The sequence below is a fragment of the Schistocerca gregaria genome, chromosome 4 (assembly GCF_023897955.1).
Source record: "Schistocerca gregaria isolate iqSchGreg1 chromosome 4, iqSchGreg1.2, whole genome shotgun sequence".
In the NCBI taxonomy this organism is placed as follows: Eukaryota; Metazoa; Arthropoda; class Insecta; order Orthoptera; family Acrididae; genus Schistocerca; species Schistocerca gregaria.
The window spans coordinates 790,785,565-790,811,437 of NC_064923.1; the positions used below are offsets into that span (position 1 = coordinate 790,785,565).

General features: G+C 42.2%; 1 protein-coding gene and 1 non-coding gene across 2 annotated transcripts in view; both read left to right on the forward strand.

Moving 5' to 3' along the window:
* Positions 1–25,873, forward strand: part of LOC126267939 (uncharacterized) — an 892,931-nt gene that overhangs the window by 708,907 nt on the left and 158,151 nt on the right. The window lies entirely within an intron of this gene.
* Trnat-ugu (transfer RNA threonine (anticodon UGU)) lies at positions 15,470–15,543 on the forward strand. The gene has a single exon. It is a non-coding gene; the product is annotated as a tRNA-Thr (tRNA).

Here is a 25,873-nt window from a genome sequence, read left to right on the forward strand (position 1 = left end):
CATATCATATCTCCTATCACCTTTCTTAAAAACGGTTTCGACAAAGGCGTATTTCAGTCTCTCTGCAAAAATGCCCTGAGTTAATGACACATTACATATTTCAGTTAAGACAGGCCTTATTATATGAGAACAAACATTTAGTACTTTATTGGAAACACAATCGCATCCGAACGAAGTTTAGTTTTTGAGAGAATATACATTTCTTTTTAATTACAGAAGGAGGAGCATCATACTGAGGGGATAACTTTCAATTGTTTGAGGTAAAATATGTTTTATGAACTTCTTCTTAAATTTAGTTCTTGAGGATCGACATGTTTTCTAAGTAACCGAATCAGCTGTGCAAAAAGGGACAATTTTAGAATCTTGTTCCCAGTTACGACAATTTCTGAGGAGGCCAATTCTCATATGAATGAGTAGCAGGATCCTTGATAGGACAGACAGAGTGGTTATCGCGTTGGGTAAATTTAGAGAATCTGTATTCTAAGAAGACGGTCACATGTATATCTGGCGCAGGCATGTTGAGAGTATCATAAGAATGATTAGGGCGCTTAAGTACCCTCCACCATGGACTGAACAGTGGCTTGTGGAGTTGGCATGTAGCTGTAACACGACAAGAATTTGTGTTTTACAAAAACTAACCGGACCCAGTCTTACCAGATGTTTCTCTGTTTCCGGACCCAGTCTTACGAGATGTTTCTCTGTTTGCGGGTGAGTAGAAATGCATGTAGATAAGAAATTCAAGCCACGTAACTGCTTCATGTGTCTGGATTCAAACAAGGTACTTTATCAAAAAAGTGTATCCGCTAACAAAAGCGTTTCGTCGTAATATGAACTCCGCCGCTAAGGCAGATAAGACCACGCCTGTAACAAGGGAAGGTCGAGGAGCTATCTTCGCTGAAGTTATTGCACGCCGAGTTTATTATGTGGAGAAAGTTTCTGATAAAAGGCAGACCATAATCTAAAGTAAGACGGCGTAAAATTATTTTATTCCCCTCAAATTTTTTCGTCCAAAAAAGTTGCCCGTCCGTGACTTTTTGGCCGAGCAGGCCACATGGCACCAATACCTAACGTGCTTTAGGCAGTTGGCCGTCGAAATCTAATCAAAGGCGATCCGCCGATGACCTGCTAAATGTAAATTATACCGACAACTTCGTTAACGTAACGACGTCATTACGGTTAACGTATGCTAATAATTTCGGCCGAAACCTAACCGGAGACGGCCGTACAGTTGCCAGCCAACAGTGAAATAGCAGTAGAATTTGATAGCGCCAGGCGCCCCTGAGCGCATGTGCTGTTTCCTGCTGCAATCTGCGCTGCCTACAGTTAGTTTCCCCTTATCCTCGTTAACGCGTTCCATTTCTTTCCAATGGCTGCCATTTGGTACGCTTCTCCCGGTGCACTCATTTTTAACAGCTGCCTGGTTCAGCGGATCTGATGTGCGCTTATCCGATTATCGTTCATGTCTGGGGATATTCCATAAATGAGACAACAGCATGTACGGCCCAGGTACTTCTGCAAAGCTGTGCGCCCATAAACTAAGAAAATAATAGGATTTTATTTCGTGTGATGTGGTTTATGAGACAGTGAAAGTAACAATCTTCACTAGTATCCGTTTATTTTTCAGTATCCAGAAGGAACAGACCAAATGAAAGCAAAATCAGAGTATTTAGAATATAGTTTATTAGCAATAAATGTTTTCTGTCGTCTAGTTCTCACTGTAGGCTGAAATCACTCAACAGAGGAAACTCCACTGGACCTCACGGGATACCAATTCGATTCTACACAGACTACGCGAAAGAACTTGCCCCCCTTCAAACAGCCGGGTACCGCAAGTGTCTAGAGGAACTGAAGGTTCTAAACGATTGTAAAAGAGCACAGGTACTTCCAGTTTTCAAGAAGGGTCGCGGAACCGCGGGACTGCTACTGTCGCAGGTTCGGATCCTACCTCGGGAATGGATGTGTGTGATGTCCTTAGGTTAGTTAGGTTTAATTAGTTCTAAGGTCTAGGGGATTGATAACCACATATGTTAAGTGCTCAGAGCCATTTGAACCAAGAAGGGACGTCTAGCGGATGCGCAAAACTATGTGCCTATATCTCTGACATCTATCTGTTGTATAATTTTAGAACATGTTTTTTGGTCGTGTATCATGTCATTTCTGGAAACCCAGAATCTACTCCGTAGGAATCAACATGGACTCCGAAAACAGCGATCGTGTGAGACCCAACTCGCTTTATTTGTTCATGAGACCAAGAAAATATTAGATACAGGCTCCCAGGTAGATGCCATTTCACTTGACTTCCGGAAGGCGTTCGATACAGTTCCGCACTGTCGCCTGATAAACTAAGTAAGAGCCTACGGAATATCAGACCAGCTGTGTGGCTGGATTGAAGAGTTTTTAGTAAACAGAACACAGCATGTTGTTCTCAATGGAGAGGTGTCTACAGACGGTAAAGTAACCTCTGGCGTGCCACAGGTGAGTGTTATGGGAACATTGCTTTTCACAATATACATAAATGATCTAGTTGATACTGTCGGAAGTTCCATGCAGCTTTTCGCGGATGATGCTGTAGTATACAGAAAAGTTGCAGCACTAGAAAATTACAGCCAAATGCAGGAAGGTCTGCAGCGGATAGGCACTTGGTGCAGGGAGTGGCAACTGACCCTTAACATTGACAAATTAATGTATTGCGAATACATAGAAAGTAGGATCCTTTATTGTATGTTTATATGATAGCGGAACAAACGCTGGTAGCAGTTACTTCTGTAAAATATCTGGGAGTATGCGCACGGAACGATTTGAAATAGAATGATCATATAAAATTAATTCTTGGTAAGGCGGGTGCCAGGTTGAGATTCGTTGGGAGACTCATAGAAAGTAGGATCCTTTATTGTATGTTTATATGATAGCGGAACAAACGCTGGTAGCAGTTACTTCTGTAAAATATCTGGGAGTATGCGCACGGAACGATTTGAAATGGAATGATCATATAAAATTAATTGTTGGTAAGGCGGGTGCCAGGTTGAGATTCATTGTCCTTAGAAAATATAGTCCATCAAAATAGTAGGTGGCTTACAAAACACTCGTTCGGCCTATACTTGAGTATTACTCATCAGTGTGGGATCCGTACCAGATCGGGTTGACAGAGGAGATAGAGAAGATCCAAAGAAGCTCGGCGCGTTTTGCCACAGGGTTATTTGGTAAGCGTGAGAAAGTTACGGAGATGTTACTTATACCTCCCGAGGAGCTCACTAATGTAAAATTAGATAGATTCGAGCCCGAACGGAGGCTTCTCGGAAGTCGTTCTTCCCGCGAACCATACGCGAATGGAAGAGGAAAGGGAGGTAATGACAGTGGCAGGTAAAATGCCCTCCACCACACACCGTTGCTTGGCTTACGGAGTATAAATATAAATGCAGGCTTGTATCACGAGTCACAAGGAGAAATGTTTGGAGGCCAACATCCCCTTTCTATAACACAACTACACCGCATACAGCGTTCTTTATTCGTAGGAATAAGAAAGTTACTTAACTTAAGCTAGCTGTTGTGGTAAAGGTCTTCCGTAATAGTCCACGCTAGCCTCAATGCTGGTGAGGTGCAAGTTCAGCTATGCGTACTAGAGGGTCACTACGAACTGACTAGAGGCTGAGCTAACTGCGACTGCGACTCCTATTGGGCTACCACTCATGACTGATAGTGTCTGCGACTGCATGTGACTGACTGGACCCTTCGGCCCGAGGTGGCGATGTAAATACTAGCAGCCGAGAGGGCGTTGGCATCGCATTTCTTGCGAGTCTGTCGTGGGTCTCTCTCCTGATAGGTTCGCTTACTCTGATGGCTACTATCGATCTTCTCGCAGCCTCTTTGTCGATCTCCTATCAGCTTACAACAGCACAAGATGATTAAGATCAGAAATATGAATTATTAAGATTATCTGAAGTAGCCTTGTGTGATAAAGTGCCACATGTGGGACAGGGAGATGCGAAGGCCACAGATGGAATCAACGACAAGGATCGATGTGACGTCGAGCCTGGTTGAGTTTTTGTGCGGTTTACCACACGTCTCTAGGTGAGTACTGGGCTGGTTCGTAACTCTCGCGTCGGTTAGACGATTCGAAAATATTTAGAAAACTTTCGCTCATTTTCACATGAATAACACCATACGCATACAGTTGTGGTACATATATTTCTCACCACGTGGTGATAGGAGGGGCATCTGGTCACCCCTTCAACCGGCCATACCAAATACGTTAATAGCGATGTCCACCGTGCGCCGATGTGGGACAAAATCACAAGATAAAGAAGAAGAACTAAAATCCGTTATTTGGCATGGTGATGGCCTCCCCCCATTGCTCTTGAACTACACCTTGTGAAAGACAAATAAGGGGTTGGAATCTGAGAATTCTAGAAAAAGGAATCCAAAAAATCGTATTGGGATATGAAAACTCGACCGTCCAACTTAGATGTCAAGCCTTTGCAGATGACTTAATAATACTTTCAGAAAACATCGATACACTAATTGAGCAAATCAACCAGTTGAAAGAGATGGCGGAAAAGACTGGATAGAAAATTTCTTTCGAGAAGACAGAATTCGTAACGAATATTAAAAGTACTCCAAAACTCCAAAGCACGAGAGACTGTAGAATCAACAGAGTGAATAAATTTAAGTATTTAGGGGAAATAACACAAACAATCTAGATATGATATTTCAATGTGGTGCAAAGACTGGCAACTCGCTTTAAGTGTTCGTAAATGTAAAACTGTGGACTTCACAAAATGCAAAAATGTAGTATGGTTAAAATGGCTCTGAGCACTATGGGACTTAAGATCTGAGGTCATCAGTCCCCTAGAACTTAGAACTACTTAAACCTAACTAACCTAAGGACATCACACACCTCCATGCCCGAGGCAGCATTCGTGCCTGCGACCGTAGCGGTCGCTCGGTTCCGGACTGAAGGGCCTAAAACCGTTTGGCCACAGCGGCCGGCAAAAGTGTACTATACTATGTCTATAGCGTAAATGAGTAACTACTTGAAACATTTATCTCATTGGAGTACGCCTGTTTAACAGTATGTAGGGATATGAAATGGAAGGATCACATAGATTCAGTCGTAAGGAAAGCGGGTGCCAGAGTTGTTTCAGTGGTAGGATATGGGAAAATGTCTACAAAAGAAATAACTTAAAAAACGCTCTTAAGACAAATATTGCGAAGTAGGTGAAACTCCCATTATAGAGCACTATCAGGCATCGTGAACATATGCAACGAAGGGAAGCACGTCACAAGTTTGTTTGGTTCACGGAAGAGCGTCAAAGAGATGCCAACAAACCTGAACTGACGGGACGATGAAGATAGGAGGAAACTTTCCTGGGAAATGCAGATTTTAAAAAAATCAGTAGCCGGCAATAATAGAGGAATCCGGTGATGTTCTATGCATAGCTCCCTAAGACATTTCGAAGATTAAATTAATTACCATGTGCACAGAAGCAGTCATTCTTCCCACGCTCCACATGCTAATGGAACGGGAAGAAGCCTTGATATCAATGTACCATTTCCAACGGACATGGCAGTAGTTTCCAGAGCACTCGGTGATTTTTTTTCCACCGTGTACAAACTCTAGGGATTGATCGATGAGAGGATACGGAACAAAAAAGGTCTAATGAACTTACGTCCGGAAACGCATGGTTTCATGGTAGAGAACCATTTATTGAATCATACTTTGTTACAGAGACTGCAGTATAATACGCGCTATACCCATGCAGCAATAATTAAAGCATGCGTGGTTTCTTTTATAGTGTTGTACTGTTCCTCATACGTCGTGCCCAAGCGCCATAGTAACAGGTAATGTTGTGTCCGATTCACTTCTATTGCTGTCTCACCTTGTAGTGGGTCTGGTACAGCGTTGTACCCAGCGGTTGCGTATTCGATTCGAGAGCTTGCCGACATCGTGTTACTAACTGAAAGGCAAATGGCAACGGGTGGTGAGAAGCAAGATTGTACCAGAAGACGTGCACCGTCAACAACAACTACAGCATACAATGTTGGCAACAGTATTTCGCAATTTGCCTGCGACCAGGTCGTTTCAGGAAACACGAAATCATGGAGGACTTACCGGAAATGTTCGGGCGCCATACTTGGAGGAAAGTATTAACACTGTGGAAGGCGACCGCCATGACAGTACCAGGCAGTTGGCCCACCAATACACGGTAAGCCAGGTGGCCGTGTGGAAAATTCTCCATGACAATTGTTACTACTATCCTTATCACATATAGCGACAGACGTTCCACATCGGGAGTAGTTTTGTCACCAGTTTCTGCATCAGGCAACCACGATTCCGGTATCTGTATCGCCCATCCTATGGTGACAGCGAAACATCAGCATAGGTGCAGCGGGAATGTGCGGGCTGTGATAACTGGCGCCGTATTGTGGACCAGTTTTCCTTCCACGTCGCCTAACAGGCCGGAACTACCGCGGTTCCTTGCGGCTGACTTTGCCTTTCCTGCTGGAAGCAGTGCCATTGATGATTCGAAGGCTTATGTGGCTGCTACATGATGGTGCTCCAGCCCACGTCGCCGTTAACGTCTGGACACATATCAATCGTGTCTTCCCTGGTCGAAGGATCGGGCGAGAGGGACCAGTTGCATCACCTGCTCGTTCACCGGAACTCAACCCGTGCGATTTCTAGTTATGGGACCATCTCAAACTTATCGTGAATGCAGAGACATTCCAGATGTGGAGACACTGGACCACTGTATGCAAGCTGTCTTTCGCACTGTTCGGATGCCGTCTGGCCGATGTGAACTTGTGACACAGGACGCAAAAAGGTGGGAATTTGAGATGGGACCTGGATAAACTGACTAAACCAGAGGTTTACAGAGTTTCAGGGAGAGCATAAGGGAACAATTGACAGGAATTGGGGAATGAAATACAGTGGAAGAAGAATGGGTAGCTTTGAGGGATGAAGTAGTGAAATCATCAGAGGATCAAGTAGGTAAAAAGACGAGAGCTAGTAGAAATCGTTGGGTAGCAGAAGAAATATTGAATATGATTTATGAAAGGAGACAATATAAAATGCAGTAAATGAAGCAGGCCAAAAGGAATACAAACGTCTCAAAAATGAGATCGACAGTGTAAGGGATCCATGATCCCACGAACATAGATGCTAGTATCCGACACCCAGGTCGATAGCAGACAGGGGTAGATTGTCGAGCGCTGCAGAATGCAGTGAGACTAGTGTTGAGTACCCAGAGTAGTATGGGAGAGTGACGAGTGACAAGTACTGCGGGAAAGACGGGCAAGAATGGTGGTCGAGTGAGTTGTAAACGGTAAAATTCACTGGAGTATGACGAGTTAGCACGTCCCCCTCATCGTCGTGGGGTTGACCCTCACTAATACCGATTCGCGAGTGATATGAAACAGAAAGTGACAAGTGCCGAATTACGTCTGTCGCGTCAACCGCGTCGGCCAGCAACAACCATGGATTGCAGTGAGGATTGTTGTGAATGTTGAACATCAGTATTGCGTGTGATGAAGTACTGAAAAATCAGCAATCAATAAAAAGATATAACCGTAATTAGACGTGTAAGGCGGAGGTAGCAAGTGCCTCAGAATTTGTGTGTTATTATAGAAAATACAATACAGTTTGTACATCGCAACCTTTGTGATCCTTGATAATAGACAAACTTTCAATTGTTCCACTATTCAATCTCAGAATAGCCGCACTCGGTTGAAATACCCCCGAAACCACAGCAGAAAAACCGATAGCCTTCCATCCATTAAGCACACGGTCATATAATCATAACAGTTAACTGTTTGGCGGCCTCGATAATTTACTCAAAACCCAGTAAAGGAATTTTAAACGGGGGTGTTTCAACAGGAAGTGCAAAATGACTAAGCCGGGATGGCTAGAGGACAAATGTAAGGATGTAGAGACTGATATCACTAGGGGTAAGATAGATACTGCCTACAGGAAAATTAGAGAGACCTTGGGAGAAAAGAGAACCACTTGTATGAATATCAAGAGCTCAGATGGAAACCCAGTAATAAGCACAGAAGGGAAAGCAGAAACTTGGAAGGAGTATATAGAGGGCGATGTACTTGGCATGAGTTGAGGTACATGGAAACCATTTTCAACACATACTGTAACTGAGGTTGCATGGCGCAGCGTGTATTAGACGCAGGCTCTGTAACAATGTATGATTCAATAAATGATCTCTAGCACGAAACCATGCATTTCCAGACATAAGTTCATTAGACCTTTTATATTCCGTATTCTCTCGTCGATTAATCCCTGGAGTGGAAAAAATCACCCTGGATACGTGTAGATGTAGATACAGATGTAGGTAACGTGCTCCCTCCCCTTCTCCTACATCACTTCTATGGAGAACTGTCTGGACAGCCAGGTGATCCAGCATACCAAGGGTTCCTAGTTACGCGCGCATTCCGCTGACACGAGAGCACTTGGCTGTCTCGTGAGCCTCCTCGACCATGATCCTGCTCAGCATGTCTGTAATGCTGTCGAGAGGCGGCGCACGCCATGTCTTGGATCGTGCTGCAGATAGCGTAGGCACATCCAGGAGCGACTTGCATGAAACACTTCACATCGTGATGTGAGTCGAAGTACCCTATCCGCGCGTGAAATATGCTTAAAGCATTGGATTAATCGACGAGAGAATACGGAACGTAAAAGGTCTAATGAAATGTTCGAAAATGCGTGGTTTCCGTGCTAGAGATCATTTATTCAATCTTACATTGTTACAGAGACTGCGTCTAATACACGCTGCGCCATGCAATAAATAGTAAATCAAATATAAATGTAGAAAGGGCAGCTAAGCAAATTTTTACTGACATTAATAAGTGGTTCATAGCTAATTCACTGTCATTAAACTTTGAAAATACCCAGAGCTTCCAAGAGATTTCCTTCTGGTGTGCGTATAAAATATGATGACATGGAAATAGGAGAAGTTGAGAGTGTAAAATTCTTAGGATTACAACTTGATAATAAATTCAGTTGGGAGCCACACACTAACGAACTGCTAAAGCGCCTAAACAAGTCTGTGTTTGCAATGCGAATGATGTCAGACATAGAAGATAAAAATATGAAAAAACTGGCATATTTTACTTATTTTCACTCCATTATGTCATTTGGTATCATATTTTGGGGTAACTCCACAAACAGAGAAATAAAGTTTAGAGTACCGAAGCGTATAATAAGAGTAATGAGTAGTGTAAATCCAAGAACTTCATGTGGAAACCTATTCTAAGAATTGGGCATATTAATCACAGCTTCTCAGTATATTTTTCCTTAATGAAGTTTGTTGTAAATAATACATCTCTTTTTCCAACTAACTGCTTACTACACAGTATCAATACTAGGAGTAAGAACAATATGCATAAAGATTTAAAATCACTTACTCTTCCCCAGAAAGGAGTTCAGTATTTAGCAACGCATATTTTCAATAAGCTACCAGCAACCATTAAGAGTTTATTTTCAGACAAGGCACAAATTAAACATAATTTAAAAGAATTTTTGGTAGCCAACTCCTTCTATTCCATCCATGAATTTCTCAACATGTGCAGTAGACCATTTTAATGAAAAATTTATTATACTTCAATTTTTGACAATACTTGGTTGTATTAGCCAAGAAACTAGCAAATGTCTGAATGATGGAGTTAATGAAAGCAGATGTAAGTATTAAATCTGTAAATATTAGAAGTTTAAATTTAATTCATGTACATAATTTTACTGTTTATTGACTGAGGAGCATTAAAATTAATGAAACTCAAATTTCCCTAATTACATTTTTGTAATGTGTTTATCTGACATGTTCCACACTCAGGAGGATTCCCTCTTTTATGGGTCTATGGAATGAATAATTAATCTAATCTAATCTAATCTGTAACAACCACTTGTTAAGCGAGCGTCACAATCGTTCTTTGGAAATTCTTATGCTCTTGGAAATTCTTATGCTCTTAACCTGAATACTTATTGTTCTCCAGGATACAGGTACACTTGTGAGCCGTTTAAATAAAAGCTAAGCAGTGAAGCTACATGGTCAGCTTGAAACTCTTATGATATCCGCATTTGTACAGTGGACCTTTTCTTTAACAAGAAACACAAATCAAAAACGTAATTACAGTGTTTCCTTCACACAAGTTAAAAATATCCATGCACAAATGAATCAATGGACTACTAGCCAATGTTTGTGTGGATCGTTTAAATTCCCCTCACTGTGTTTACGAGAAAAAGATACGGATTGAGATGTTTTGACTTACTCAGAACACTAAAAGACAGCAGCACAAATCCTACAATTGATGAAAATGTAATGATACGTATGATTTGCACAACATACAACTAAAGAAAATAATTTCTAGTATCTTAGGGCTACCAACATCCTCTATACAAAAGCATACAAAACGCACACACACACAGAGATGTTGCAAGGCTTTCAACATGCGCTCCGCGAAATATTACACTATAATACAAGAAACCATCTGATCCGAAATATTTTCTGCCCAGCAAATGAGAAAAAAGTGTTTCGAAATAAGTAGTTGGTGTGGTCTTCAGTCCGAAGTCTGGTTTGATGCCTCTCTCCGTGCTACTCTATCCTGTGCCAGCCTCTTCATATCCGAATAACTACGGCAGCCCGCATCCTTCTCAATCTCCTTACTGTATTGATCTCTTGGTCTCACTCTACGATTTTTACCTCGCACACATCCCTCTAGTACTTAAATGGTGATCCCTTGATGTCTAAGGATGTATCTTATCAACGGATTCCTTCTTTTAGTCAAATTGTGCCATAACTTTCTTGGCTCTGTAGCACTACATTTCAATTGCCCCTATTCTCTTCTTGTCTCTCTTTATCGTCCATGTATCATTTCCATACATGGCTGGACTCCAGACAAATACCTTCAGATACGATTTCCTACCACTTAAATCTATATTGTATGATAATAAATTTCTCTTCCTCAGAAATGTTTTTCATGCCATTACCTGTCTACCTTTTATATCCTCTCTACTTCGGCCGTCATCAGTTTTTTTTTCCATCTTGTATCTTCATTTCAGGACACTGTCATTTCCGTTCACCTGCTTTTCCAGCAAAAATTACAGTGTCATCAGCAAACCTCAAAGATTTTATTTCCTTTCCCTGAACTTTAATCCATGCTGCATTTTTTTCTTTGGTTTCCTTTACAGCTTGTTCGGTGTATAGACTGCATGACAGCGAATATAGGCTACAACACTTTCTCACTCCCTTCTCATTCACTGCTCCCCTTTCATGACCCTCGCCTTTCATAACTGGCGTCTGGTTTCCTCAGAAGTTGTAAGTAATCTTGCGATCTATGTATTTTACCCCTGCTACCTTTAGAATTTCGAAGCGTGTATTCCAGTCAACATTGTCAGAAGCTTTCTTTAACTCTAAATATGCTGTAAAAATAGGTTTCCCGTTCCTTAACCTATCTTCTAAGAAAAGTCTTAGGATCGGTGCTGCCTCGCGTGTTACTACATTTCTCTGGAATCCAAATTGATCTTCACCGAGGTTAGATTACCAGTTTTTGCATTCTTCTGCAGAGAACTCGTGTTAATATTTTGCAACCATGATTTATTACACTGATAGTTCGCTAATATTCACACCTGTCAGCACATGCTTTCTTTGGAATTAGAATAAGTAAAGTCTTCCTCAAGTCTGAGTTTACTTCACCTGTCTCATACATCGTACACATTAGGTCGAATAATTTTGTCATGGCTGGCTCTCCCAGGGATATCAGTAGTTTTCACGGAATGCTCTTTCAGTGCTCTGTCAAATTCTTCTCTCAATATCACATCTCCCGTCTCATCTTCACCTACTTCCTCTTAATCGAACAGAAAATGCCCGGGGTAACGGCTAGAGGCTAACAATACGTTGACAGCGAGATGTCACCGCTAGATGATTAATTTTTAATCCGGTGTGCTTCTGTGGGATACTGTTGAATAATGCAAATGCGATAGCTATTAATTCTACAATAGTATAATTATCCGCCTTTATGATTTTTAATATTTCAATGGACATTTAATTAGCTGATTCAGTGCCTGCATAATTTAAATGCAAAGCTCGTAAAATATTCCTACACGGGACGCTTGATACAATTAACATGAGTAGTGACACAATTAACAGATCCAAGAAAAGTCGAATTAAGGCTCAATAGCTTATGCATCAACTACTCCTGCTATAAAAACCTGTCAGCGTTTGACACTCGTTAGCACCTCCTCATTTCTTATATTGCCTACAGCACGTAACGGAAACTCATCACAATGAAGCAAATATTCTAGAAATGCAGCTGGTTATATTTATTATAACGGTCGCTTAACCATATGGAAGCTGTAGAGTATACGCGATCTGAAAATGTTCATCAGTTTGAGAATACGGAGCTTCAACCGAATCAAGAGAACAGTTGACGATAAACAGTACAGAAAACTGCTGTAAACTAACATAAAATTACTCTAAATTCTGTGGGACCTTCGGTCACTTGTAAGACTGCAAGACGAGTTCGACGTCTGGGCAGCTCGTAAAATCAAGATAAGTGCGGCAAGTAGCCAACATAGATAATTGAGCGTAGAATACGCATAACCAGACGAGTGAACTACGAGCTACTCAGAAGACAGGCTGCGGTACTATCTGAGTGAATCTTAGATTCTTCAAGTACAGCACGGGAGAGCGCCAGTAAGCTCCATCTGGGAAGTCAGTCTTCTCACTTCAAAGAAGCTCTCTCCACGACCCTCACCATTCCGAAGCTACACTTGTGCAGAGAGCCGGGATTAAATGGTGCTGCCATTCGGATGAATGAAAATGTCCCCTTTTATTTTTTTAAAAAAAAAAAGAAGAAGAAAGCAACGCGACTTTACCACTCATACTTTGCAAAAAAGGTCATTACGATTCATGAGGTTGGTACTTGTTTAAAACAGACTCTTTCCATTTGACAGCGTCAACCACACTGCGTCTAGTACCATGGCGGACACTTTTAATTGCACAATATGTAGTTTCTGGAGAGAAGCGACGAACACTCTTATGGCACGGAAGCGGCAGGAGACAGCCTCCTCTTTTATGTGCAGATAGAAAAGCTAATTTCAGGCTCAAGAACCGTCACAGAAAAGCTGTACTGTCCAGCGGCCTCCATGACTGTGGCAGCCTGGTTACCTCCACCAACTGTCCACAATAATCGTTTTGGGAAACAGGACTATTTCCGTGAAAACTGTCTTCCACCCGTAAGGATCCCGTGCCCTCCTGCTGAGATAACGCGAAAAGACTTCTGCCGACCTAGCAGAACTGTGGAGCTCTTAGAGTTCATTCCTGTCTGGCGAGAAATCGTGTATTTGTCACTCCCATCAAAATGTATCAAGGTCACACAGTTATAGTGGCGTAATGTTGACAATCCTGAAACAAAATTTCAAAGTGATATGTGTTAATTACGTCACAATAGGAACAACGAAGGCCTCATTCATGAGTGCTGTGAACACACGTAAATAACTGAATTACAGTAAACTGCTATGTTGGGGAGTGCATCGTCGCCACGGAAAACAGAATAATTGTCGAACTGCCACACCGCGTGATTGGTAGGTAGTCAGTCATTGTTCTGGCCGTGTGTATGATATTTGATCACTGGAGGGGCAGTCCGCAGCTCGTGGTCTTGCGGTAGCGTTCTCGCTTCCCGCGCACGGGGTCCCGGGTTCGATTCCCGGCGAGGCCAGGGACTTTCCCTGCCTAATGATGACTGCGTGTTGTATGTCTTTCATCATCATTTCATCTCAATCGACACGGAAGTCGCCGCAATGGCGTCAACTCGAAAGGCTTGCACCAGGCGAACGGTCTACCCGACGGGAGGCCGTAGCCACACGGCATTTCCATTTTTACTGGAGGGGCAAGACGCGCGATTGTGCATTTGATTACAGCCATATGGTGTTTAAGATGTATCGATCGTATGGCTGTACTGACCGGGAGACCCCATCTGGGATGACAGCTGATAAGGATAAGACACTTCGGTTATGGAGCTTATTCAGGCTCTTCACCTGCCATCGTCTTAAGGGTACACCCAAAGTACTGGACTGCTTCGTAAGTTCGTAGCGTTTTTCCGCAAGTTCAATTAACACAAAAAATAGACATAACAGAGACTTTAGTTATCAATAATATATTCTCCTTTACTATTTGCAACAGTCGGGCAACGCTCGGGCAACTTTTCGGTTCCGCGACTGTAGAAATCACGTGGTTTTGAACTCGTCAAGCAACGTTCGGAACGCATTTTCATCCAGAAAGGAAGTTCCTTGTTCAAATGGCTCTGAGCACTATAGGACTTAACATCTATGGTCATCAGTCCCCTAGAACTTAGAACTACTTAAACCTAACTAACCTAAGAACAACACACAACACCCAACCATCACGAGGCAGAGAAAATCCCTGACCCCGCCGGGAATCTAACCCGGGAACCCGGGCGCGGGAAGCGAGAACGCTACCGCAAGACCACGAGATGCGGTCAGGAAGTTCCTTGAAGACTGTTCGAAGGCAGCGGAAAAGGTGAAAACCTCAGGGCGCCTGCTAGACTGACACTATATAGAATGCAAGACTGGCACTATACAGAAGTAGCACCACTTCACACTGTCATCCTGGTCGTAATTCTGAGATATGCGTCTGCAAGACGTCGCGGTTGTTGACAATAAATGTCAGCAGTGGTGGTTACACCTCGGGGAAGCAATTCGTAGTACACCACACCGTCGCTCTTCCCCCAGAAGGACAACATTATTTTTTGTGGATGCACGCAGATCTCTGCACGGGGAGTTGCTGCTTCGTTTGGACTCAGCCATTCCTCTCTTATTCTCAGGATAAATACAACATTTCTCGTCACCAGTAACGATACAGGATAGGATTGGTCGGTGTTGTTCACGAACCAATTGATGACGAGAAAGCACCTATGGCCATCCGCTTATTTTTGTGATTTTGACTTAGAGCATACAGTACTTATACAAGCGACTTTTGAACCTTCCCCAGTGCGTGAAAATGACGTACTGTTGTGGAATGATCACAGTTCATCACACTTACCAGTTCTCAAGTACACAGACATGAATCATTATGGATTAATGCATTTAAACGATCTTCATCAAACCCCGAAGGTCTCCCTGAACGTGGAGAGCCAGTAATGTCAAAACGAGATCCCATAAAGCGAGATTACCATTTCCTCGCCATTCTCTGTCCAGTGACATGTCCGAAAGAACAGATACCATCTTAGTAAATAAATAGTTAATGCTCACCGGCCACTTGACCATCTTCTTCTTCTGTGCAAATGCACAAACAGTGCCCGAACTCTTGCGGGAATCGGCAACGCGCCGCGAGTAATGAGTATAATGGGCGGGGGCACTACGAATGTAGTGCGGGACAATACGTTGAGAATGTGGGTTTCGCGGGAGGCGTGCCAGAGATAAATCCTTGCAGTCACGCTGTACTTTGTGTCCTCGGTGGCTCAGATGGATAGAGCTTCTGCTATGTAAGCAGGAGATCCCGGGTTCGAGTCCCGGTCGGGGCACACATTTTCATCTGTCCCCGTTGACGTATGTCAACGCCTGTAAGCAGATAAGGGTGTTCATTTCATTGGAAATATTTATGGCTGCTTCGAGTGCTGTCACCCCTCAATGCACTCAAACAGAAGCATGTCGGAAATTTTCCAATTTCTCCGATTGACACTCTATTTACTCACGTGCACTACTCCATTCACTGTCTCCAGATGACAAAATGACTATATGTAAATTCAGATAGCAACAGTGAACTATAAATAAAAAATTACAATCGATAAGTAAACCCATACTAACCGGAATACCAAAATGGAAAACCGAAACGCCACGAATTCACGCAACAATCTAATTCCTCGATTCTGGCCAAACCCCAGATGTCATTGTTAACTTCTGCGGGCTGTAACGTGTTAACAGTGAGGGTCGCCGTAGCGGTTTACAGTACAGTGCATTAGAATGAGAATTTCACTCTGCAGCGGAATGTGCGCTGATATGAAACTTCCTGGCAGATTGAAACTGTGTGCCGGACCGAGACTCGAACTCTGGACCTTTGCGTTTTGCTCTACCATCTGAGCTACCCAAGCACCACTCACGCCCCGTCCTCACACCTTTTACTTCTGCCAGTACCTCGTCTCCTACCTTCCAAACTTTACAGAAGCTCTCCTGCGAACCTAGCATAGGGTGACCAAATTATTTTCGTTGAAAACCGGGACACGTTCACCCGGCTGCCAATGGATACCTCAAGTACCCAGGTTTCTTAATTTTAAATATTAATGTTTTGTTGATACATTTTGTTAACCCGATTATTATAACTAACAAGAGGATACAAAAGATTGATATAATCTAGATTATCTGTATAATTAATTACATTTTATAAACGTATACAGTAATAAAGAAATGTATTACTATTTTACAAAATTTTACACCCATTCAACTTTTAATCAATTAATATTAACATGAGCTTTAATATTAGTGAGCACTTGTAGATGGAATTGACTGTCCTTGTAGAAAAGGGTATTTTTCACTGCCACCAGCTTTCTTGATCATGTCTTTGTTCTTTGAGACACAGTGATAAAACTCGGCACAATCCATTTTGTAGTTGTACAGGATCTGCAGGATTACTTCAAGAGAGTCCACCTCCATTCTGTTTCTTTCATCAGTCCACTGGATATTCATGAGCGAAAATATTCTTTCCACATTTGCATTATGGGCTGGGATTGCAAATAAATACCTTTTTTTCCAAAACATCATTTACCTCTATTACACTTTTCGTGCTTCCCTCAATTTCCTTTATCCCATGCTGCAAAGTGCTAAGCTGACTGTAAATGAACCATAAGTAGGCTTCACTTAGGGTTACTGAAAAACTGAACCAATATTTTGGGGGCTTTGTCTTCCTTTAGGAAAAAATCTTTTAATGGTTCAAATAGGCGGATTACTCTTTCAACTGCAGGAAACATTGATAAACAGCGAGTTTTTGAGTGACACATTACATTCATATATTCAGTTCCCACATAATCACAGAACTCCTTTAGCCTCTCTGTTCTAACAGGATATATGTAAAAGTGTGAGTATACCTTCATGACGATAGTTTCAACATCACAATTTAAACTGTCAGCAGATGTCTGTACGCTATTGTGTAAAACATGTGCAGGGCACCCTATGCCTTCAATGTTTTCATGCAGTGTTGCCTTTAATTTGGTAAATACATCGCATTTGCCTTGTCTTTTTAAACCACCAAAGTATGTGTTGGTGTTGTCTCCACAAAATGCCACACATTTATTTTTCTCAAGATCAAACATTTCGATAGTATTCATACAAAATCTTGAAATTTCGTCAGATGTTTCATTAGGTAGGGAACTCACCTTCAAAAGTTTGGTCTGGATTCCCTGATTAGTATCGAAAAACTGAACGACAAACGGAAATATTTTAGTGGCCTTATGATTGATGGCAGCAGTGGATATCCCGTAGAAAGAAGACTTTTTGATGTATTCAAGGCTTTCCTTTACACTCTGGGGAGCAATTACTCCTTTCACTAAGGCTGACACTTTAGTTCTTGTTGAACTAAACTTTTTTGCAGTGGAAGAATCATCAAAAAGTTTGGTGATGTTTTACCGTGTGGTAGGCTAGTGTAAGTTCGGCTACTCGAACCTTCGTCTCTTCACTTGACTGATGTTCCACAAAACAATTTTGTAGAGTTTTACTGCAGCTCGGTGCACTGTATCTGTTAATGTGTTTCTTTGACCTGATGTGATCAACTATGTCGGAACGTCCACCATGACTAATAAAACATACGGAACACTTTGCTTCTGAATCAAAACGACCTCTCTTAATGAACCATTCCTTGGAATAACAGTCACTGAACTTGCAGGCACGTTTCGGCATTGCGTTTCACAGTACTGCAGCAATAATACCACTAATATGAGAAAAAACTATTGCAGTTTGTCTGATAAAACATCAACTACAACACTGTTCTGACAATGAGAGTGTGAGTAAGTGGCGCGACAATTGGACTGTTTGAGAGCTCTGATACAATAATACAACTTACTACTTGTTGGCCAAAGTACCGCTCAAAGTAAATTATTGCCTGAGTGTATCAGCAGTGATACTGTGATTACTAGTATGGGACAATGGAGGTTCGAAATCCCAAAAATGTGAGAAAGTTTCACTAAATGTATTTTAAAACTGAACTCCGGGAGTTTTGAGTGCCAGGAAACAAATTTTCGGGACACTGGAACACAGGGATGAAAACCGGGACAACCCGTGTTTTCCGGGACGTTTGGTCACCCTAACCTAGCAGAACTAGCACTCCTGAAAGAAAGAATATTGCGGAGATATGGCTTAGCCACAGCCTGGGGGATGTTTCCAGAATGAGATCTACCGAGAAGTTTCAGTGCAGTGAATTGCTGGACGATGGCAGCTTGCGATTAGGTATACTGGGTGATCAAAAAGTCAGTATAAATTTGAAAACTTAATAAACCACGGAATAATGTAGATAGCGAGGTAAAAATTGACACACATGCTTGGAATGACATGGGGTTTTATTAGAACAAAAAAAAAGTTCACGAAATGTCCAACAGATGGCGATGGACAGCAAAACGTCAGTGACTGCGCATGAGAATCATGTATAAAAGGAGCTGTAATGAGAGAGGGAATCAGATGCCCCAGCAGTCGCAGCATGTTGACGTTACCTGAAAAGGCGCTTTAAGTGAAGCTGTATTATCAGAATGGGGAATGTGCTAGTTCAGCGTTACGATCCTATCGCCATAGGAAGGGGAATCGAACGGGTAAAGGGCCGTTGACAAATGCAGCTGTGGTGAAAATGATTCCGAAGTTCGAAGCCACGGGTTGTTTAGACGATAGACCCCCGTAGCGGCCGACCGAGCACAAGGTTTTGTAACTGCTACGGCGACGCGTGAGAGGTGCCCATATGTTACAGAATCGCATCATCCCCAGCCTGGCTGATGAACACCTGCTGGAACATACGATGTTTATGCAGGATGGCGCTCCACCCCATATTGCTAGACGCGTGAAATATCACTTGCGCGCGTCGTTTGGTGATGATCCGGTGCTCAGCCACCACTTTCGTCATGCTTGGCCTCCCAGGTCCCCAGACCTCAGTCAGTGCGATTATTGGCTTGGGGTTACCTGAAGTCGCAAGTGTATCGTGATCGACCGACATTTCTAGGGAGTCTGAAACACAACATTCGACGCCAATGCCTCACCATAACTCCGGGCATGCTTTACAGTGCTGTTCACAACATTATTCCTCGACTACAGCTATTGTTGGGGAATGATGGTGGACATATTGAGTATTTCCTATAAAGAACATCATCTTTGCTTTGTCTTATTTTGTTATGCTAATTATTGCTATTCTGATAAGATCAAGCGCCATCTGTCGGAAATTTTTTGAACTTTTGTATTTTTTTGGTTGTAATAAAACCCCATGCCATTCCAAGCATGTGTGTCAATTTGTACCTCTCTATCTACATTATTCCGTAATTTATTCAGTTTTCAAATTTATACTGACTTTTTGATCACCCTGTACTTTTCTAACCACCTTCCCATTAAGGTGTGTGAAAGACATAAAGCCACTGCCTAACGCACGTGACAGGGCACACAGAAAAAATGGCATCGTGGTAGGATCACCGCCACTGAATGCTCGAGACACTAGAAGATCTTAGAAAATTATCGAGCCTTTCGTGGCCACCACTGACGTATTGTCTGTTGGTTTATTATGTGCTCCTCTTATTCTTTCTAGCGCACTTTTTCCACAGTCACAGTTATACCAGTAATATACGTTATAAACCGTCTTTTGCGACTGTAACAAAAGTCTTATTCAGACCATGCGCGTTTCGCTTTATTTTAAAGCATCTTCAGTAGTGACTCTAATAAACATGGTTTTCCTCGAAAATCTTTTTCACGAGATGGTAAACAGTCCTTAAGTTTCTAATTACTACTGTTAAACGGTATTAAACCACTACGATAACTCACGAATTTTTGTTTCCTACTTCTTTCGTTACGTTTTTATACATGTAGGCTCTAAGCACTATGGGACTTCACTTCTAAGCTCATGAGTCCCGTAGAACTTAGAACTACTTAAACCTAGCTAACCTAAGGACATCACACACATCCATGCTCGAGGCAGATTCAAACTTGCGACCGTACCAATCGCGCGGTTCCAGACTGTAGCGTCTAGAACTACTCGGCCACTGCGTCCGGCATACATGTGGGTTTTCGATATTGAGTACACTGCATTTCATTGACAGTATATGCATTTTCTGTTTCGCTTTGTGTAGTTCCAAGTTCCTTACTCTGTTTTGAAGCTGCTGAATACGATCGTCTTTTGTTTCATTTTTGGAGTTGTGAAAGCTTCTGCTATTTCTTCCTCCCCCCTCCCCCCCCCCCCCCTCTCTCTCTCTCTCTCTCTCTCTCTCTCTCCTGTGTGTGTGAGTGCGCGTGTATGTGTGTTTTGAAAATAAGATATAGCGTACTAGGAGTTAGGTCCTAACTTGTGAGAGCGAGTGAGTGAGTGAGTGAGTGAGAGTGAGAGTGAGAGAGAGAGAGAGAGAGAGAGAGAGAGAGAGAGAGAGAGTAGAAGAAAAGCTTCTGTACATGTATATTATTAGTTTGTTAAAGTTATTTTACTATTTTGCTGTGGTGGGTAACCAGGAGTGAGTGTTTTGCCTAGTTCATGTACTCGTAAATACTGCTTTTATGGTGACTAGAGGTGTTATTATTTATCTACTATTTGTTTCATTAATTTAAATAACATTTGGTCGCTAATTTTTGTTTGGCTATTGGTTCTGTGTTTCTTCTCAGTGATTACCTTTTGAATGTTGAACTTCCCTTGTTAGGTGATTTCTGGTGCCGAATCTGATTATTTTCCGTGCTCTTTTGCGTTCTTTCTATTTTAATTCCGTTGTTCTGCTGGCCTCGTCTAAGTATGAAGCGTCACAGCTATTGCCCTGAAGTAGGTAATGGCTGGAATCTAATATATTTACAATTGTGTAATTAAGGTTTCTTGGTATACTGTTTTTTCTGTTTGAGTTATTATGCCTAACAACTTATTGTAATTGTGTTTGTCTAGTCACACTTTCTTTAAATTGTGGAGCATATATATATATGAGAGCAGCTTCTTTTTGAGACTGTGTATATTTTGATGATTGGGGCATTATTGTGTCTGTGTATGGTGGTTTTCCTATAAATACTGAAACAGTATTGATCATTTTTCTTTGTGATGGATAAATCTAGAAGTTTATTTGCCATGCTTGACATTTGTCTGATGTGCACTTTATGTCTTCTGTGGTGTGTTTATCTCTATGTCTAGCTCTTCTCTCTTCATTTCAACCGAGCACAGGATGTCATCCACGTGTCTCCACCAATATATTATTCTTTGTATTCCTTTTACAATTTTCTGGTGTATCCTTTCTTCTATTTTGTTCCTGTAGTTATTTACATTAGTTCCTCAAATGAGGATCCCACTGTTAATCTTCCGTCCAGTAAGTAGAATTCTTTATGAAATTCAAAGTAGTTTTGTCCAGTAATCAGGCATAAGAGTGTGCTTGTCTCAGAGATGTGTTCCTGTAGTAAATGACTGTAAGTATTTAGGTCTTGCACTATTATCTCGATTGTTTCGCGATTGGAAGGAACAGTTCTGCCACTGGAGGACGCAGAAAAAAGGTTTTATTATTAACTTTATAAATTGTTGTGCAGAGTAATATTACTATCAAACTTAATATTTAGGAGCATTATACATATTATTATTAAAGTCAGCATTCCTTTTTCTCAACACATACTAATGGTACAGAGATGAATGACGTACCATTAGAAGGGCTTTTTAATCGGCTGCTGACATTGCATACCAATTTTGCGGTAAAATTTACTATTTGTGAAAAATTTTAACATAAAAGAGACTTTTAAATATGATAGGCAAAACAGTATCATAGATGCACAGCTTGAAGTTTTCTTATTAATCACGAATGAGAAACTCCCATTTCATTCGTATCAGAAATAACACATTATTTGTTTTGAAGTACTTATTAACTGGATAAATGGAATACAGAATGGTCTAGATAATAACAGTGACCACTGCAGTACTCCAATCAAAACAAGTTTTGCATCATTACAGTTCCCAGAATTCCTAAAGACAAACGTTGACTGTGTATGTAGCACAGACACAGTCCCCTTGACTGTTGAGTGATATCACTAAACCCACCCAAACATGTAAACAACCATGCATGAATGGCGCCTAATAAGAGGAGGGGGTCCGACAGCCGATTAGTTCCAGTCATTCCACCGGGAAGGAGGTACACTGCTCGTATTATCTGTAGATCAACCATGCCTAGACGGTCAATAAGGCGGTTCTAGCGCGTCCGCATTGTTACTTTGTATTAGGAAGGGCTCTCAACAAGGGAAGTGTCCATTGCTCTCGGAATGAACCAAAGCGGTGTTGTTCGGACACGGAGGAGATACAGAGAGACAGGAACTGTCGATTACATGTCTCACCCAGGCCGCGCAAGGACTACTACTGCAGTGGATGACCTCAGCCACAGGGCATCGTGTTACGATTCAAACTGTGCGCAATAGGCTGCATGATGCGCAACTTCACTTCCAACGCCCATAGCGAGGTCCTTCTTTGCAACCACGACACCATGCAGTGCGGTGTAGATGGACCCAACAACATGCCGAATGGACCGCTCAGGATTCGCACCACGTTCCCCCAACCAACAATCCTCGGAGACGTGTTCGGAGGCAACCGGGTCAGGCTGAAAGCCTTGGACACACTGTCCAGCGAGTGCAGCAAGGTGGAGGTTCAAAAATGGCTCGTAGCACTATGCGACTTAACTTCTGAGGTCATCAGTCGCCTTGAACTTAGAACAAATTAAACCTAACTAACCTAAGGACATCACACACATCCAGCCCGAGGCAGGATTCGAACCTGCGACCGTAGCAGTCGCTCGGCTCCAGACTGTAGCGCCTAGAACCGCTCGGCCACGCCGGCCGGCGGTGGATGTTCCCTGCGGTTTTTGGGTGGCAAGAGGTGGGGCTGACGTACGTCACTAGTGGTCATGGAAGGCGCCGTAACGGCTGTACGATACGTGAATGCTATCCTCCGACCGATAGTGCAACCGTATCGGTAGCACATTGGCGAGGCATTCGTCTTCATGGACGACAATTCGCGCCCCCATGGTGAAAATCTTGTGAATGACTTCCTTCAGGATAGCGACATCACTCGACTTCAGTGGGCAGCATGTTCTCCAGACATGAACCCTATCGAACATGCCTGAGATAGATTGAAAAGGGCTGTTTATGGAGGATTTCACCCACCAAACACTCTGAGGGATCTACGCCGAATCACCGTTAAGGAGTGGGACAATCTGGACCAACAGTTCCTTGATTAACTTTTGGATTGTAGGCTACGACGAATACAGGCATGCATCAATCCAAGAGCACTTACTACTGGGTATTAGAGGTACCGGTGTGTACAGCAAGCTGGACCACCACCTCTGAAGATCTCGCTGTATGGTGGTACAACATGCAATGTGTGGTTTTCATGAATAATAAAAAGGGCGGAAATTATGTTTATGTTTATCTCTATTCCAATTTTCTGTACAGCTTCCTGAATTTTCGAAACCGAGGTGATGCAAAACTTTTTTGATGTGTGTCATTGTCGCCTTGAGTTGTGCCTTACTATTTCTACTATGGCTTAACACGCCTGCTGTAACGGAAATGTTTGTTGGATTAAAGTCACAGTTACGTGGCCCTACTGACAGCCCCTGATCTCTGCCTATCTAACAACCCAGGACAAACATCCCGGGTGAATATCACGTTTCTGGACACACGAAACTGTACATACAAGGATGTATCATAAATTCATGATCGTTATTTCACGTTGTTCGGTTCATTTTTATAGATGTTTTAACTTCATTTCCACAACTACCCTTATTCCAACGACTACACTTATTTCATATACTGTCATAACTTAAAAGTATACGAGTGTGAAAGTCTTTCATTGGTTCCCTGGTAGCACAAAAATTTTGCCTTTGTATATGGGGCATCTTCCATCATATAAACTAAAGATTGGCACTTTGATCACTGGCTGACGTTTGAACATTTCAGTTGTAGCCGATGGCTGTTGTGGCTTCCTTTGATGGGGCGGTAGAGAGAGACACCCAGATAGTGGTGCGCCCAAATATTAACGCTGGACACGGGTTATTTTCATTAAAATGTTTTAGTCTTAGAATAGCAGTTATAGTAATATTATCAGAATGTGTAAGGAAGTACAAATATGATAAACTTTGAAAGCTACCAATTGATACTTGCTTTTGGTCTTAGTTTAGCCTTTCATCTGTCGCTCTCTTTTTCCTAGCTCTATTGGACTATCAGTTTTAGGCTCTTGCCATACATTTTCTTCATATGTGCTGCGCGCATTTTTCTCAAAGAACTTTGTTTCAGTGAACGGACGCTATTCTACCAGGATAGAGTTTGCATCTTCTGTCACGTACGTTATTGTGTGAACAGGAGATCTACATTGGCGCTTTGTTTGTTCAAAAAATGGTTCAAATGGCTCTGAGCGCTATGGGACTTAAAATCTTCGGTCATCAGTCCCCTAGAACTTAGAACTACTTAAACCTAACTAACCTAAGGACATCACACAACACCCAGTCATCACGAGGCAGAGAAGCTTTGCTTGTCAGTAGAACCATGCTAAGTGAAACACCGTAGTGATGAAAAGACCTACTGTATTGTCACAGTCCTGTAGATCAGACCTGGCCAAGTCTTGCCTAACCACACACTAGCCCGATGCGTGGGCTGCTTGTGGCCTGAGGCTCGGCCGATCTCGGCTTTATTCAGTCCTTCTCGGCAGTATCCGGTACAGCGTCACACATCACATAGTATTGCAGTGTGGCATTTATCGGTTGGCACGACCCTCTTCAGCTCAGCGGTTTCATGGTGCCAGTTCTGTTTACCCTTCGCTATTCGTTCTTGGTATGAAGGGTGTTCACAGATCTCATGGCTGTCTGCACAAAAAGAGGCAGTCTAGCAATCTACCGTAACAAGGATTTAAAAGTAAATGGTAATGACAGAAGACAGGGACGAAAATTGCCAGTGTTTCTTATGCAGTCGTACAATTAACAAGTACATCGGATTTTTGGACAACATGGTTATAGAGCAGTCTCCTGCCACACCTTGGTAGACGTGACGCCACCAGCAGTTCGCCCTGAAGATGGACCCTGCGGTGGGCTGAAACCGATCGGCACTAAATAAATAAAAAAAACGCGTTTAAGACTGTTTTCTTAATACTAAGTTAAAATGAGATTTGCTATGGAAGGACATTACAAAACCATGCAGAAAGAATTTACAGAATTAGTTCACAATGGAAGATCAAAATATTACAAGGATTGACAGACCGGATTGATTGTTCTGTTCACCAAGAAGCACTTTGTGCTAAATTTGATAGCATGGAGCGCGTGAAGGAAATAGTGAAACGAGTAGCAAAATTTCTGAAGACGCACGAAATATTCCAATGTCAACTGCAACAGTTTTCAGTGCAAATGAACGAAGGGTATGGAGACGTCATATATTGCTGATAAGTATGTCGGTTATGTCAAGGGGTAGACTTGTAACGGATTTTCGATTTAAAACCCGCCAGTGTTGAATTTATGAAGGAAAAAGGAATGCAGAAACAAAAACTAGAACAGCAGAAACGGACTGCAAAAGTCGCATTTTAGGTGGACTTGATTGCGCACAGTCCACAGTAATTAATTGCCTGGTGAAACAACTTATTTATGAAGGGACAAACTAAGACAGCCAGTTTCCTAAGCTAAAGAAAACAAGAGATGTGAA